This window comes from Sciurus vulgaris, assembly GCF_902686455.1.
Source record: "Sciurus vulgaris genome assembly, chromosome: 6".
NCBI lineage: Eukaryota > Metazoa > Chordata > Mammalia > Rodentia > Sciuridae > Sciurus > Sciurus vulgaris.
In genome coordinates, this window is record NC_136466.1 from 115,530,284 (window position 1) to 115,548,079 (window position 17,796).

The window sequence follows — 17,796 nt, forward strand, 5'->3', positions numbered from 1 at the left end:
TTAAAGCTCAAATAGTGTCTGGAAAAGTAAAAGATATGGACAAGAGAACAAGAAGCTCAACATCAGGAACCAAACAGCATTTTGCAGAGTGAAGTGTGTGAAGAGTAACTCATTAATAAAGAGTCCAGAGCTTCAGGACTTGTTGGCAGGACAAGTGAGGCTTGGTCACTCACTGACCTTGGGTGAGTCACTTGTGTTGTGGTCTTTTGGTTTTCACATTTAAAAATGATAATAATAAACTATAGAAGGGTGAGATAAGGTTGTGAAATGCTTCAGAGAGCCTCCAAGGAAGGAGAGCTTAAATCTGTGGTAATGTTGTTTTGGTCAGTGTGAGTGAGTGAGAAGGTAGAAATGGTGATTAACTCGAAGGTCCTTAGAAGTGGGGAGAATGTATTGGTTCAGCCAGGAAACAGAAGCTGGTATAATGGCATGTCTGTTTTGAAGGATAAAAGACATTAGGCCAATAACTGAGCATATTGGCCATTATATGAAGGACAGTAATTGAGTACATCTCCATACAGTTTGCATCCCCATTACAAAGTAGTTTGCATTACTATTATCAGTGGTCTGCAATTTATAGTGTGTGGTTTCATGGAAAGACACAAAACCCAGCATTCTGTCCCAGACACCCAGCAATCCTTTTTGTCTATTTCACTTTTAAGGCTGTTTCCTGACACCTTCTACAACTTGGAAATTCTCTGTGATTCTCAAAGAAGTAGCCTCCCTACCTCACAGCCCCTTCACCTTCAGAAAAGTTTCACCACCTTTCTTAAATTCCTTGAGTTCTTTCCACCCCTATATAACTAGGCCATCAAGTTCACCCATACACATTTACCATGATCAGGAAGCATCTTAAAATGCAGATACTTCCAGGTGGATATAAAATACATGGGAATGTAGAGACATGTTTAAGTGGCTCTAGGATGGCGGCTGGTGTTGGGCCAAGAGGTGGGGCATAATTAGTGTGAATATGGCGTGATCTCTCATGACCTTTTGCCTGATTGGTTGATGTCCTTTCAGCACTTATGGTCAACACTTGTTCCTCATTCTTTCTTAATTGGTACCGTGGTGCGTGCTCCAATCGTGCTACTTAATCCTAAGCTGATTGGCTGCTTTATTGTATATAAGACATTCTCTTCAGCTGGGAAAGGAACGCACCTATAGGAAGCACCTCTGATAGGACGTAGGACGACCACTAAGACGCACCTCTAAGAAGAAGCAGCAGACCTCTAAGAAGTAGTACCTCTAAAAGCGTAGCCTCTCTGAAAGTGTAGCACCTCTAAAAGCAAGCAAGCCTCTCTTTCTCTATAAACTAGTGAACAAGCAAGCAAGCAAAAAAGCAGCCCAGAAAAAGAAGTAGTTCATTCCCAGTCCGCCTCTGATAAATTCCTGTGGGATTGTTGCTGCGGGCGGCGACATGGGAATAAAAGCATTTACTAAATGCAGTTAAATTTCAAAGTGAAGACTGAAGTTTTCACCCTGGTTAGAACTACTTGGAAACATCTTTTGAAAAAATAACCAATGCTGAGAAGCTGCCTCAGCCAATCCTAAGATCTCCACAGGTGAGTCTTCTGTGAACTTAGAGATGTGGAACCTTGCTACTCAAAGTATGATCTGAAGACCAGAGCAAAAGCAACACCCAGGAAGTTAGCAGATGGGCCAGGTCTTAGGCCCCACCTAACTTTCTGAACCGAATCACATTAACAAGACCATAGGTATTTCATAAACATGCTAAAGTTTAAGGCGTGCTGATGCTTTCAGATGGAACAGTGGTACTCAAACTTTAAGCATCAGAATTACCTGGATGGCTAAGATTGTTGCATGTGCCCCAGAGCTGCTGATTTCAGTAGAGTCCGGGAATTTTATTTTCTTAAAATTCCCAGGGAATCACGTTCAGGGAACCACTTTTGTAGAACATTAGGGAATAGGAGAGACTTTAAAGGAAGCTTCGGTTCTTTCAGGGCTAATCACACCTCCTGCTGGCTTGTCAATTTCACCCTCAAAACTTTAGATCACCCTAAAAATAAGCCTTTGACCAGGTAGGGAGATTCCCTTGTAGGTAGCTTGGGCAGAATCAACTAGGCTTCCCTTTATAGTCCCTCAGAATCCCTCAGTCTTTGGAAGATCTTCTTGGGAGCAGAAAGCCAAAGCCTAAATCCCCTGAGGCTGGAGGGAATGGGAATGCTCTTCACGTGTATGTGGTGTACCTTAGCCTTTCAAAAACTTCCTCTTTTCCTGTTCCCTCTTTTTCCTCTTAGAGTCCTGGATGAATCGCCAATGGCTTACACTTAACTAGCACCTGTTATCCGAGGCAATTTCTTTGAATACTTCACTGACCCACACTCTGTTCTTGGCATAATGGCAGGTGAGGGTTTTATGAACTTCATTTTATGGATGGGGCATCTGAGGCTAACCGACCTGCCCACAGTCACTTAGCAGTTCGGTGCTAAGACCGGGTCACTCTCCACAGAGGCCCCCGGGGTTTTTCAACAATAAGCAATCCATTCAGGCTTGCTTGCTTCAGCTGTCCTGGGGAAGTGCTACCGAGGCAAGTGGAAGAAGACAAGCCTCGAGAACAGGAAGAAGGGGCAGTATCTACATCCTGCCTTCCAGGTCCTCTGCTGCTCCTGGAGGTAGCCCAGCAGCTCAGGCTGTAGTTAAGGCTAAGGCCCAGGGAAAGTGTGTGGGGAAACCAGGACAGGGGCTAGGGGCTGGGACAATGGGGGGATAAGGACCCGAGGGCATGCCCCAGCCCCATGCCTGTGTGGCAACAGGTGGGCAGTTGAAGATCTTTCCGACCATGCTGTCTCTTTTCCCTTCATCCCTTGTTCCTCAAAGTGCTACTTAGGGTTGTTCTCTCGGGATGGTTGGGGGAATAAAGCCTCCCCCACCCTACCTGCTGCTCAAAAGAGTTGAATATAGTACATTGACCTAGTTCTCCTTTTTTATTTTTATTTATTTATTTATTGGTACAGGGGGCTGAACACAGGGGCATTTAACCACTGAGCCTCAACCTCAGTCATTTTATATATATTATTTAGAGACAGAGTCTCACTGAGTTGCTTAGTGCCTCGATAAGTTGCTGAGATGGACTTTGAACTCATGATCCCCCTATCTCAGCATCCCAAGCTGCTGGTATTATAGGCGTGCACCACCATGCCTGGCTCTGGTTCTCCTTTTCTTATTCCTATCTTATTTGTTTTGTCCACCTCCCTTCTCCTACCTGATGGCCAGTTGCTCCCTCCTGTGCCCCACTAAGAGTGGGCTTTATTTTTCTCAGGTTGGCCTGATATAGCTGTCTTCCAAGGTCACATGGCTAGTATAACTTTCTTCTTTTTTTTTTTTTTTTTAGTATAACTTTCTATAAGTGAGCCATTGCCGAGTGATGGAAGCCAGGAAGCCAGTGGGACTCTTCCCTAGTGATGAATATTTCCTCCCCAGAGATGTTTTCTCTGTTTGATTGCTTTTAAAGATGACTAACATTTTCCGTGTTAAGGCACTGTGTCAGGTACTGTGCTAAGCTCTTTACAGAGATCTTTTCCCATCATTTTATCCTCCTAACATTAGGTAGCATATGATATCACCATTTTATAGATGAAGAAACTGAGCCACAGAAAGGTGAAGCGAGAGTCTTTTAGTACAATGTTTCCAGAATCCCATAGTTGATTCCCATTAAGGAGATCTCCAGAATAGGATACTCTAAACCCCTGAAGGAGTTGATTCCCAAATGGAGCTTCAGGTCAAGGATGGCAGAAGAAACGGTGCTCTGGGAGTTATCAGTTAGCAAGCTGAGATTACAAGTGAGGCCCCCTGTAAAGAAGGGGAACAAGTCACAGAGCTTCATTCCTGGCTCTGCCATCAGCCATGGCGGTTTCTCTTCATCCTCAGTCCTTTGTTTCTTTAGTTATAAAGTGCAGTGGTTGAGCTATATCACTTCCAAGAATTTTCTGACTATAATTATGTAATTATCCAAAGGCAATATATTTTAGAAAAGTATAAATACCCTTCAGATGACCAGGGTGCTTGGCCCCAACATGTGTTAGCAATTTAATCCTGGCCATTTTGCTTTGTTTCTCTGATCTGTGTGCTCTCATCTGTAGTGTAGACTGTTATACCTGTTTTCCTATTTTACATACAGTGGTTATAAGGATCAACTGAAATAATAAATACTGAGATAATGAGAATACTAGAGGCTTAAAGTTAGTGGCCTAAAATAACCATAGATATTATGTCACATAGTTTCAGAAGGTCAGGATTTTGGGGGCAGTTGAGCTGAGTGGTTCAAGTTCAATGATGCCCAAGGGAGTACAGTCATGTGAGGCTTAATTAGGGATGAAAGATCTGCTTCCAAGATGGTGTGCAGGCTGATCCTGGCATCTTGCAGGAGGTCTTAGTTCTGTACCAGGTGGACCTCTCCACAGGCCAGCTTTGGGATTCTTGGGGTTTGCAGCAGGCTTCCTTCAGAAAAGGTCTCCCCTAGGTTACATAAGTCACCCCCTTCAGTGTGGAAGGGACTACATGGGAAGGTGAACACCAGAAGTCAAGAATCACAAGGCGCCATCTGTAAACTGTGACTGTGGGTGTCGTTAGATTTATTGTTCTGAGAATGTTGCTGGAAGCTAGAAATACCGCCAGCATAGGTGATGACTTCGGTTAAAATTCAGACTGTTGCCCAGTCCAGCAACTCTTTCTGTGCTCTGAACTTATGACTCTAAAATGCATTTTCCAAAGGCCATTTGGGAGAGCAGGGGTGGGGATGGAGGCATGAAGACAACAGGAGGGAGAAAACCAGGAAGCTTCATGGACACTTAAAATAGCAGTCAGGATTGACAAAGAGGCTCAGAACAGCTCCAGGAGCAGTCAGTCCGTAGCTTTATGGTCTGCCCTCATCGTTCCTACTGTAAGACAGAGGTAGTAACAGAGTCAACTTTAGCAAATAGTTTCACATTTCCACCCTAGCAGACCTTTAATCAGTCTTGCCAACACAAAGCAAATGTAAGCCTGACTTCCCGTGCCTTTTCCTCTGCGGCCTCTGTAAGGGGGTCAGCCATCACGGAAATGGTTAGGAACCGTGGCCAAAGCAAAGTGTTAGGCTCAGCAACCTCCCTTCTGCTCTGTGCATGGTGGGTTTTTTTTTTTTTTTTCTTTTTCCCCACAGTAGTGAAATACAATCAAATCTCAATGGAATTTCTCAAAGATTTTTTTTTCTTTTTTCTTTTTTGAGCCTCAAGATTTTTACCAAAGTGTCAGGGAAGACACTCCTTGTATGCCTATCGTATGTATTTTATACTTAAAGAAATTCAGTTTTACAGGTATTATATAATATCACAATGTGTCCCAGAACTTAGCTACATAATAGTGAGAGTAGACAGGGGCATGTAAGAAATATATTTGGAGGTGACAAATATTCCAGAAAAAGTTCCAAAAGATACCACAATGAGAAAATGGCAGATACTGTTGACTGACTAACTCAGCAGTCATTCTGGTAATTTTTTCCTTTCCACCTCCTACTACAGATGCAGAAGTGAAGGTATTTGTTGTCTGACTATAACATGTGTTCGTAAACTAATGATGTGTTCATAAACTAGAGGGTGGGGGAAAGTTTCCTTTACCTTATGAAAGGGACAGGTCTGAGGGCTCTTTGGTTCCACCTCTTCCTTCCTTCATACCTGAATGCAAATGTGATGGCTGGAGTAAGGCTGTCATGCTGTGACTGTGGCTACAAATTCCATAGCCCAGTGAAGTGGAAAAGGAGCCTCAGTCTTGGATGGCATTGTCCTGCTTACAAACCAAGTCTAGCAACTGGTTACCTCTGGACTTTCAGTATTTATTTAAGCCACTTTTAGGTATCTGTTTTCTCTTACTTATAGATTATTCTAACCAATGTTGAAGATAGACTTTAAGGCCAAAGGGTAAATGCACCTTTAGGATCAGCGTGATGTGAATTCAGTGACAGATGCGAATGGGGCCAGAAGAATAGGGGTCAATGGAGAATGCTTGAAGGGATAGAAACTTAGCAGGTGGAATAAAGAATGAGGTTTCAGGACTGGGGATATAGCTCGGTTGGATGAGGTCTTGCCTTATAAGCACAAGGCCCTGGGTTCAATCCCCAGCACTGCAAAAATAAAAAGGAATGAAGTTCCAAACAGGTGCCCCAAGGACCTCTGTTGTTTGTTGTGCTGAATCCATATCCCCAAGGACATGGTTGTTACAGGTCACTCTTCCCTAAGAAGGGATACATAGCTCTGGGAATCCTATGTAACGGGGCAGCACCATGCTGTCAGAGCAAGGACTCCAGCTTGATGTAGACCTTGCTTTGGGTCCAGCTCCACCACAAACAAGTTGCATAACTTTGATCAATTTGTATATGTTCTTTAAGTTTCAGCTTCCTCATTTGTAAGTTGGGACAATAAAAATTAAATAATTTGTAAAATATGCAATACTTGATACATAATAGGCATTCAATAACACCAGTCAGTAATTGTGATTAGATACTAATTATTTTGTACATCTCTTGTGCCAGTCTTAGGGGTGCCAGCTTAACTAAGTAGCATTCAGTTGCTCCACCTGTCAAAGGGAAATAGCCTCTCTCAAAGGTCTTTACATGTTAATGAGGATCCTTGAGAAAATGTTTTCTTTGAATCATTTTTTTGGAGTGTGTAAACAACTTCTAGTTAGTGGTTATTTTTAGGTCCTTTACATTAACTTTGGAGCTAAAATTCTAAGAGATTTTTCTCCCAGCAAAAGATACATGAATTATGTAAGGAAACATGATTTAAAACTTTCAACAATGACCTTTGGACTTTGAATGTTTTAGAGTTGCCCTTGCCTGGAATAAACTGGTTTGGATTTTAGCAAGTTCTAAAGAAGGTTGAACCTCAGGGCACACTCTGGAGAACTTGAGAGCATGGGACTGTGTCTTTTGGGAAGGTCTGTGAATATTACGCTGTCTTGATCATCAACAAAGGAAGTGGATGAGTGGGAACATTGAGGTAGGACAAAAATGAAATGTCAAGAAGGAATGTAGAAACTGTCTTCTGAATGTGCTTCTGACCTCTTGAAGGTTCCCCTACTGTTATCCAGATAGTGGTTCTGCACCTAGGTACCCAGGCTCTCTGAGGCTCACAGGAGCAGAGGCCCACCCTCCCCCGCCTTCTCCCTGCTTCCACCTGGGTACCTTTTAAAACCTCTCCCCTCCTTTCTTCATGGTATCGCATACAAGCTTTTCTGACATTCCCACTTAAAAGTTACCACTCCTGTGCTCCTTTAGATTTCAGCTTTTAACTCTCCAGAATTCCCTAGGCATTCCATGCTGACTGAGGAAAAATACAGATAAGAAAAAGGAAAAAATAATGTAATCTTATTAACTAAAAATAACCAAGGAGACTTTTAAAATTTTATGGAAAATGATTTTATAAAAATATCTCTGGACTCAGGGTATAACTCAGTTGGTAGAGTGCTTGCCTTGCAAGCACAAGGCCTTGGGTTCAATCCCCAGCACCACAAAAAAAAAAAAAAAAAAAAAAAAAAAAAATCTCTGTATAAGGTATGGATGCATACATTCATGTTTAATAAAATTATGTTGTATTTGATTAAAAGTATATAAAAATTATGAATACATAAATATGAATACCTTTACACACCGATGAATAGGATTAGGAAGTATAACTTCTTTATTGCTGATGATATCTTTCTGATTTCTATTATACCCTTATTCAATAAATTGTTTAGATTAATTCCAATATTAAAAAGAATGCATCTATAAGCCACTTTGCTCATATACATTTACGCACTTGTTCAATTATCCAGTCTCTCCCATAACTCTCAGGATTACCATTTGAACTTTTAAATTTGAATTTATCTTTGTGTTATATACATGTATATTCTCACCCAATTATTATTTTTTCATTTTCATTATTTTTCCATAAATATGTTAACATCAGCTCATTGGATATTAACTCTCTTGTCACTGTTCTCCACTGGTTTTTCATTTTTATTGCTACTTCCCCCTACTTATGCTCTTTCTTCTGATTTCATTTTGCCATAGGATTTTTTTTGAGTAATTTTCAGAAAAGGTAAATAGTGGTCACTTCCAGGCATTATATTCTTAAATTTGTCTTGTCTGCAAATGTGAAAATTATCTGTTGTCTAAAATGGCTGGTATAATCCTTTTTCTGTCGTAAGTGCTATGAAGACATGATTTTCAAACAATTTTTGAGGTTTATTAGTATTCTGTTGTTCTCGTTTGGCTACTTATAAAGTCTATATTTTTGAGACCTAGGAAAGTAACCAGGTTCTTACTCTTGCCACTACCCCCTGACACCCACATAGTGCTGGGGATTGTACCCAGGGCCTCATGAATGCTAAGCATGCTCTACTAAGTTACACCCCCAGCCCTGGAGGCCTACTTATTATTTTATATTGCTTGGGGTGCTCTTTTTAAAATTTGAATTAGTTATACATGACAGTAGAATGCATTTTGACATATCATACATAAATGGAGTATAACTTCTCATTCTTCTGGTTGTACATGATGTAGATTTACACTAGTGGTGTAATCATATATGCACATATGGTAGAAATGTCCAATTCATTTTACTATCCTTCTTGCCCACACTTCTCATCCCTTCCCTTCACTCCTCTCTGTCTAATCCGAAGTACCTCTATTCTTCCCTAGCACCCCCCCCATGTAAATTAGCATCCACATATCAGAGAAAACATTCAGCCTTTCATTGCTTGGGATTAGCTTATTTCACTTAGCATAATCCAGTTTTGTTTTTAGGTGCTCTCGATACATATAGGCTCACCTAGAGGAAATTTTCTACTAGTTATTTCCTTAGTGCTTCTCTGCCTGCTCTGTTTGTTCCTCGAATTTCTAGTATACATGTAATATCTCTCCTCAACCTATTGTCTAGGTCTTCTAACTTTTCATTTAGTATAATCCTCTTTTTTCTTTTTCTCTGTTCTTTATAAAGTTATCATTAGTATGTATTAATTGTGCATATTAATGGAGTTCAATGTGACATTTCCATATATTCAAATAGCATGTGCTGATCAAGTCCAATCTCCCTTTTTCCACCCTCCCCCTGCACATCCTTCCCGAAATCTAGAAGTCATTATTTTACTTTTAGGTCAACTTATTTTAGCTTTCAAAATGTGAGAGAGAGAACATGCAGTATTTGTCTTTGTTTCTGACTTCTTAACATACCATCCTCTATATCTATCCATTTTGCTTCAGATGACAGGCTTCCGTTCTTTATGGCTGAATGATACTCCATTGTGTGTATATATACCACATTTTCATTACCTAAGGCCTGATTCCCTATCATGGTTATTGTGAATAGTACTACAGTAAACATGGGCATGTAGGCATCTCTCTGGTATGCTGATTTCATTTCCTTTGGATATATACCCAGAAATGGGAGAGATGAATCATATGATAGATCTATTTTTAGCTTTTTGAGGAACCTTCATACTGTTCTCCACAATGGCTGTACTAATTTACATTTCTACCAATAGCATATAAGAATTTCTTTTGCTCCGTATCCTTGCCAGCAGTTTTTTCTTTTTGTGTGCTTTGGGATTAAACCCAGGGCCTCACCGTGCTAGGTAAATTCTCTATCACTGAACTACACCTCCAGCCCATTTTTTAATAATAGCCATTCTAAGTAGGATGAGGTATTTCATCATAGTTCTGATGTGGATTTCCCTGATGGCTAATGATACTTGGCATTTTTCATGTATTTGTTGGTCTTCATATTTCTTCCTTTGAGAAGTATCGAGAAGTATCTATTTAGATAATTTGCCCATTTTTTTAAATTGGATTACTTTTTTGTTGTTTGAGTTCCTTACCTATTCTGGATATTAACCCTCTGTCAGAAGAATAGTTGGCCAATATTTTCTACCTTTTGGAGGTTGTCTCTAAACACTGTTGATTGTTTCCTTTTTGGCTCAGCTGCTTTTTAGTTTTTGGTTGATTTTTGCTTTCATTTACTATGTTTTGGGGTCCTATCCAGAAAATAATTGCCTGTACCAGTTTCTTAAAGTGTTTTCCCCCTGTTTTCTTCTGGTGGTTTCAGAGTTTCAGGTCTTACATTAAAGTCGTTGATCCATTTTGAGCTGATTTTTGTAGAATGAGGTGTGGGTCAAGCTTCAATCCCCTACATAGGGAAATCCAATTTTCCCAACACCAATTATTGAAGAGACTGTCCTTCATCCAAAGTATGTTTTTGGTGCCTTTGTTGAAAATCATTTGGCTCTACATACATGGATTTATTTCTGGAATCTCTGGTCCATTGGTCTGTGTGTCTGCTTTTATGCAAATACTCTGCCATTTTGGTTACTATGACTCTATAGTATATCTTGAAGTCAGGTATGGTGATGCCTCCAGTTTTGGTAGTTTTGCTCAAGATTTCTTTGCCTATTTAGGATCTTTTGTGCTTCCATATATAGGGTTTTTTTTTTTTTTTCTAGTTCTGTGAAAAATATCATTGATATTTTGATGAAGGTTGCATTGAATTTGTAGATAATTTTGTATAATATGAACATTTTAAAAAAGGTTTTTAGTTGTAGATGAACACAATGCCTTTAATTAATTAATTAATTAATTTATATGTGGTGCCAAGGATCAAACCCAGTGCCTCACATGTGCTAGGCAAGCACTCTAGCACTGAGCTACAAGCCCAGCCCATATGGACATTTTAACAATGGGAGATCTTTCCATCTTTTTATATCTTTTTCAGTTTCTCTATAAGTGTCTTATAATTTTATTGTACAAATCTTTTACTTCCTTGGTTAAGTTTATTCCTTGGTATTTTATTTTTCTGTCGGTATTGTGAATTGAATTTCTTTAATAATTTCTCAACAAATTTGCTACTGGTATGTAGAAAAGCTACTGTTTTTTGTATGTTTATTTTTTTATTTTTACAGAATGAATTTTGATTCATTATTCACAAATGGGGTATAACTTTTCATTTCTTTGGTTGTACACAATGTAGAGTCACCATTTGTGTATTCATACGTGTATACAGGGTAATGAAGTTTGTCTCGTTCCACCATCTTTCCTTCCCCTTCCCCTGCCCCTTCCCCTCCCCTCCCCTCCCCTCATTTCCCTCTACACAATCCAAGGTTCCTCCATTCTTCCCTTACCCTGCCTTTGCTTCATTATGTATCGGCACCCACTTATCAGAGAAAACATTTGGCCTTTGGTTTTTGGGGGATTGGGTTATTTCACTTGGCATGATTGTCTCCAGTTCCATCCATTTACCTGCAAATGCCATAATTTTATTCTTCTCTATGGCTGAGGAATATTTCATTGTGTATTTACCACAGTTTCTTTATCCATTCATCTGTTGAAGGGCATCTAGGTTGGTTCCACAGTTTAGCTATTATAAATTGAACTGCTATAAACATTGATGTGGCTGTGTTACTGTAGTATGCTAATTTTAAGTCCTTTGGGTATAGGCCGAGGAGTGGGATAGCTGGGTCAAATGGTGGGTCCAATTCCAAGTTTTCTAAGGAATCTCCATGCTGCTTTCCAGAGTGGCTGCACCAATTTACAATTCCACCAGCAATGTATGGTTGTGCCTTTTCCCCCACATACTTACCAACACCTATAATTGCTTATATTCTTGATAACAGCCATTCTAATTGGAGTGAGATGAAATCTTAGGTTGTTTTGATTTGCATTTCTTTAATTACTAGAGGCGTTGAACATTTCTTCATATATTTGTTGATCACTTGTATATCTTCTTCAGTGAAGTGTCTGCTCATTTCCTTAGCCCATTTATTGACTGGGTTCTTTGTATTTTTGGTGTAATGTTTTTTAAGTTCTTTATAAATTCTGGAGATTAGTGCTCTCTCTGAAGTACATGTGGAAATATTTTCTCCCACTCTGTAGGCTTATTTCACATTATTGATTGTATCCTTTGTTGAGAAAAAGCTTCTTAGTTTGAATCCATCCCATTTATTGATTTTTTGGCTTTCATTTCTTGTACTTTGGGAGTCTTGTTAAGAAGTCTGTTCCTAAGCATGTATGTTTATTTTTGAATCCTGTTACTTTATGGAATTCATTTATCAGCTCTAATAGTCTTTTGGTGATCTTTAGGTTTTTCTCTAGAATCAGATCATTTTTGAACAGGGATAATTTGACTTCCTCCTTTACTATTTAAATTCCTTTATTTCCTTCCCTAGCCTAATTGCTTTGGTTAAGACTTTGAACTGTGAGATGGACACCCTTGTCTTGTTCTTCATCTTAGAGAAAATGTTTTCAGTCTTTTCCCACTCAGTATGATGTTGGTTGTGAGTTTGTCACATACAGTCTTTAGTATGTTGAAGTACAATTCTTCCATACATTATGTGTTCAAAACTTTCATCATGCAGGGAAGTTGGATTTTATCAAATGCTTTTTCTGTATCTATTGAGATGATCAAAAAATTTTGTACCCTTCATACCATGGATGTGAGATATTATGTTTATCAATTGGTGTATGTTGAACCCTCCTTGCATCCTTAGGATAAAACCAACTTGGTCATGGTGAATGATTTCTTTCAATGAATTGTTGAAATCCATTTGCTGGTATTTTGTTAAGAATTTTTGCTCCTATGTTTATCAGAAATGTTGGTCTATAATTTTCTTTTTCTGTTCTTTTAGGTAACAGGGTAATGCTGATCTTGGAGAATGAGTTTGGAACAGTTCCTTCCTTTTCATCATCATTAGGTCTTTAAATGTCAGTAAGATTCAACAGGGAAATCATGCAGTCCTGAGCTTTTCTTTGTTGGGAGACTTTATTAGTGATCAATTTCATTATTTATTTTTTGGTCTATTCCATTATCTTACAGCCTCAGGGCTCATTTTGAATAGATTATGTACATAGAAATTTATCCATTTCTTCTAGGTTTTTCCAGTTTCTTAGAATCTGAAATTTCATAGTAATCCCTAATGATCCTTTATAATTCTGTAGTACTGGCTGTAATGTTTCTGGTTATTTATTTGGATTCTCTCTTTTTCTTGGTTAGCCAAATTAAAGTTTAATTTTTTTTATCTTTTCAAAAAACCAACTCTTCATTTTTTTTCTTTTAGTCTCTAGTTCATCTATTTCTGTTCTGTTTTTTTTTCTTCTGCTAATTTAGAATTGGATTTGTTCTTTTCTAAATCCTTGAGATGCATCATTAGGTTACTTATTTGAAATCTTTTTTATTTCTTTTGATGTGGGTACTTAATACTTTGAATTTCCTTTTAGTACTGCATCCCATAAGTTTTGGTATATTATGTTTATATTTAACTTGTTTTGAGAAGTTTTAAAATTTTTCCCATTTAATTTCTTTGACCCACTGCTTACTCAAAAGTGTTTTGTTCAGTCTCGGTATAATTATATAATTTCTGCATTTTCTCATTGTTGACTTCTAATTTTATTCTAATGTGATCAGAAAAGATACAGGATATGATTTCAATTATTTTGAAGTTAATATGATAGGTTTTGTGGCCTAATATATATCTATTCTTGAGAAAGTTCCATGTGCTAATGAAAAGAACATGTATTCTGCAGCTGCTGGATAAAATAGTCTGTGAATATCTAAATTCACTTGGTCTGTATTATAGTTTAACTCTTTCTTTGTGATTTTTTTTCCTTTTTTTCTGTATCATCTGTCTATTGAAAGTAGGTGTTGAAGCTCCACATTATTATCATCTTGAGGCCGATGTCTCCCTTTCAGTTTAATAGTGTTTGTTTTATAAAATTGGGTTCTCCAACATTTAGGTTCATGTATCTTCACAATCATTATATCTTCTTCTTTAGTTGATCCTTTGATCATTAGATAGTGACCTTCTTTGTGTCTTTTTACAGTTTTTGTATTAATGTCATTTTGTCAGATATAAGTATAGCTACTACTGCTCACTCCAAATTCTCATTTGCTTGGAATTCCCATTTACATCCTTTCATGTTTAGTCTTTGTGAGTTTCTTGTATGAAACATATTGTATTTTTTTTTTGTCCATCTATCCATTCTGTATCTTTCAATTGGAGAATCTAGTCCTTTTATATAAAAAGTTATTAGTCAGTTAGGTTATAATACTGTCATTTTGATTTTCTTCTAGCTGTTTTGAATATTCTTTGTTCTTCCCCTCTTGTTCATCTTTGTGGTTTGATTTATTGTACTGATAGTGGTCTATTTCTTTTGTGAATCTACTCTGCTAGTGGAATTTATACTTTCACATGCTTTTATGATAGTGGTTATGGTTCACTTCCATGTATAGTACTCCCTTAAACATCTTTTGTGAGACTGGTCTGGTGGTCATGAATTCTGTTTCCACTTGTCTTGGAAGAAATTTATTTCCCCATTTCTTAAGAATAGCCTCCCTTTCTAGGTTTAGTATTCTTGGTTGGCAGTTGTTTTTGTCTCAGGACTTAGGATATATCATTCCATTCCTTCCTCACTTGGTGCTTTTCTCTTGAAGATTTTAGAATTTTTCTTTGTCTTGTGCTTTTGAGAGCTTAACTATACAATGCCATGGTAAAGATCCTTTCTGGTCATTTCTATTTGGGTTCTATATGTTTCCTGCACATGAATGTTCATATCATTCCAAAATGAGGGAAGTTTTCTGCTGTTATTTCACTGAAAAGGTTTTCTATGTCATTAACGTTTTTCTCCTCATCTTTAGGTATTCTGAAAATGTGGATGTTTGTTTGATGGATCCCAAAAGTCTTGAATATTCTCATGATGTTTTTCTTTTTTCTTCCTTTTTCACTGAAATATTTTAAAAGACCTGTCTTCAAGTTTAGATTACTTCTTTTCCCTGATCTAGTCTGTTGCAGATATCAATTGTATTTCTATTTGACTTTGTGAGCATTTCATTTCTAAGATTTATGTTTGATTTTTTTTCAAAATTTCTCTTTTCTGAATTTACCAATCATATTCTGCATTGTCCTCTTGCTTTCATTCAACTTTCTATTCTCTTGGATCTCATGGAGCTTTTTAATAATCATTCTTTTAAATTCTTTACCAGGCATTCATCCATATTGATTTCATTGGCCTCTATTGTTAAAAAGTTATGTTCTTTTTGGAGTAATCATAGTACCATGTTTTTCATGTATCTTGTGATCCTACAATGAAATTGGTGCATCTGGTGGATCTTGTATCTTTATCACTTTTATGGGGTGGGCTTCTTAGCAGGTTTCTACTGAAAATGTGTCATGGGGTATTGATTTATTATGAAATGCTGACTTTACTTCCAGTTGGGTACTGTGGTATAGTCTTTCTGTAGCTTCTTTGGCTGCGATTAATGACTTTGGACATAGTGCATACTGTGGTCAAGTCAGAACACCACTGTGTCTGCAGGCCACAAAAGAATGAAGACACTCCAGCCATTCAATCAGGTGCCAAGCAGACAATAGTGATACTGTGGGGCTCATTGCGTGGCTACCCCTACAATGGGTAGTGGTGGCCCCCATCAGGCAATGAGGGTTTTTTCCAACAAGATGGATGGTAGCTCTGCTACTGTTAAGGGCCTCTTGCACTGGCAGCCCCAGCAGTGATGGGGGACCTGAAGCACTTCTCTTTCAACCAGTCAGTGGTGCAGGCCCACAGGCTGCACAGGGAGAGGTGGCGGCAGGAACCTTTCTGTGGCACTTATAAGGCATCCAGGCAGCAGTGCATGGTTGATCAGATAAGGTGTAGGGTGTCAGTGGGAACCACATAGGTGGGGTGACAGCAGGAGTTCCTCTTGCCAATATAGTGGTAGTTCCCACCCAGGAGCAGAACACCTTGACCAGAGTTGGGCAAAGTTGTGATCATCTCCCCTCCCTTCTGCTAGCTCTGTGTGCCTGGGGTTGGGAACTCAACTGCTCAAGGATTACTTAGCATGTCACTGTGGGCAGGTCAGCAGCAGGGACTGCAGTGTCCCCTCCTTGCCCTGTTCTGCAACAAGGACCTGAGTACTGCACAGGTGTGTGTGTGGGGTGGGGAACTTCATGGGAAACTACCTTCAGTCCTTACACTGTTATGAGTCCATGGGTGACTGACCACACCCTGGGTCTGAGAGAGCAAACACCCTAATCTCCTAGTTCTTGAAGGCACTGCCCTCTGGTCCCCTCTGTCTCATAAAACCTATCCCCTACAACACAGGCACACAGCAGTTTTAGGTCTAAGGTGAGTTCACAAGGCAGCTTTCCCCAAGTCATTGTAGCAGAATGTCTGTGGAGTCCCAGGAATGGAGTATGAAGAGGTTTTTTTCCCCACCAAGCTCAGACACTAGTTTAGTTCTCAAATGGGTCCTGGCTACAGCGCCATGGGTATTCACTAGAAGATGATGTGAGATCTTTTCTAAAGCAAGGCTACTGTGATGATTTCAGGTTACTAATCTAAGTGCATTGCAAACCTGTCAGTATTGTGAAACTTTTTACAGTAGCTAGGATTTCTAGCATCAGCATTGATAGTTTGTTGGGACTTCTTTCACCCTGCAAAGGGGAGACTCCCCCTCCCCTGGCTATGTGGCTGGGATGGCAGTTGGCAAAATATTTTTTTTCTATATTATTGTGACAGGTCTCTGAAGTTTACAAGGTCCTAATTTCTCTTTAGCTGATTTCCCATGTTCTGCAATGTTCAGCTGTGGTCACTTGCCTCAAAAAAGCAGTCATATGCCTACTACTTTGGCTCTTCTTTGTCGGGGGAGGAAGTGAGTGCTGGGTGCATCTCTTCAGCCATCTTGGATCTTCTCTCTCTTTCTCTGTATTCTGAGAGGGTATTTTGAATTGTTCTTATTAGTTTAAATTTCTGTAGCACCTAATTTGCTTTTTACTGACAACATTCTAATTTAAAATTTACTGATAGTGTATTCCATTTCATAGCAATTAGGCTTAAACACATAGAAATAAATTTTCATAAATACAAATTTCTCTCAAATTTCATAATGAACCTCTTTCCCCAATTTCCTGGAGTCAGTTTGTTTTACAATTTTCTGCTCTCATCTTGTAGACACGTTCCCCTCCATTCTAGTTACTAGAACTTTCATGGGCCTGGTGATCAGCTGTAAAATGCCTGCATTTGGAAGCCTATGTGACTTAGTACTGGGATTAAGTAGGTCTCTGTTCAGATCTTTTAATCACTGATATGGAGTTGAGGTGAAGAGTTAAGTGTAGTTTTTTTTTTTAATATATAAAGGTTGTAATCACAAGAATATTAAAATTTTAACTATCTAAAATTTGATTTTTTTTTTAGACTGGGGACTATTTTTTTTTCCTGCGATGGGATAAAGCAGCTCTTCTGAAAAGCACAGTCACTGCTTTCATTGCTTCAGTACATTTAGTTTCCCACTCCTAAATGAATTTGTTAGCAGCCGAGTATGTGGCTACTTGTGCTTCTCAGCCCTGGTCCTGCCAAGTCCAAGCTGTATGTGAGGGCTGCAGTCAGTCAGCGCATAACAGCTGATACATCCCCAAAGTTTCCTTCAATTTAATATCTGACCACTTCCAACTGCCATTAGTGGGCTGGAACTGACTGGGATCAACTCATGAGCCAATTGCTACATAGTTGAGTTATTTTACAAGCTAGTTGTAATACTGTTATTAAAAAGTAAATGATATAAACATAAAATCACAAATTATAATTATGGGTATCTAAAAATCAAAAAATTATAAACTTTATAAACTTATCAAATACTCAACTTATCACTTCCTAATTGTTTTACTACATTTTATTATCAATATTCTTGAGGCTGGTTTTCATTCATTGTGTCTGTGTGGGGACAGGACTGTATATTGGTGTGTGACTGTGCATTTCTTCCCAACTCTGCATTGAGTGAT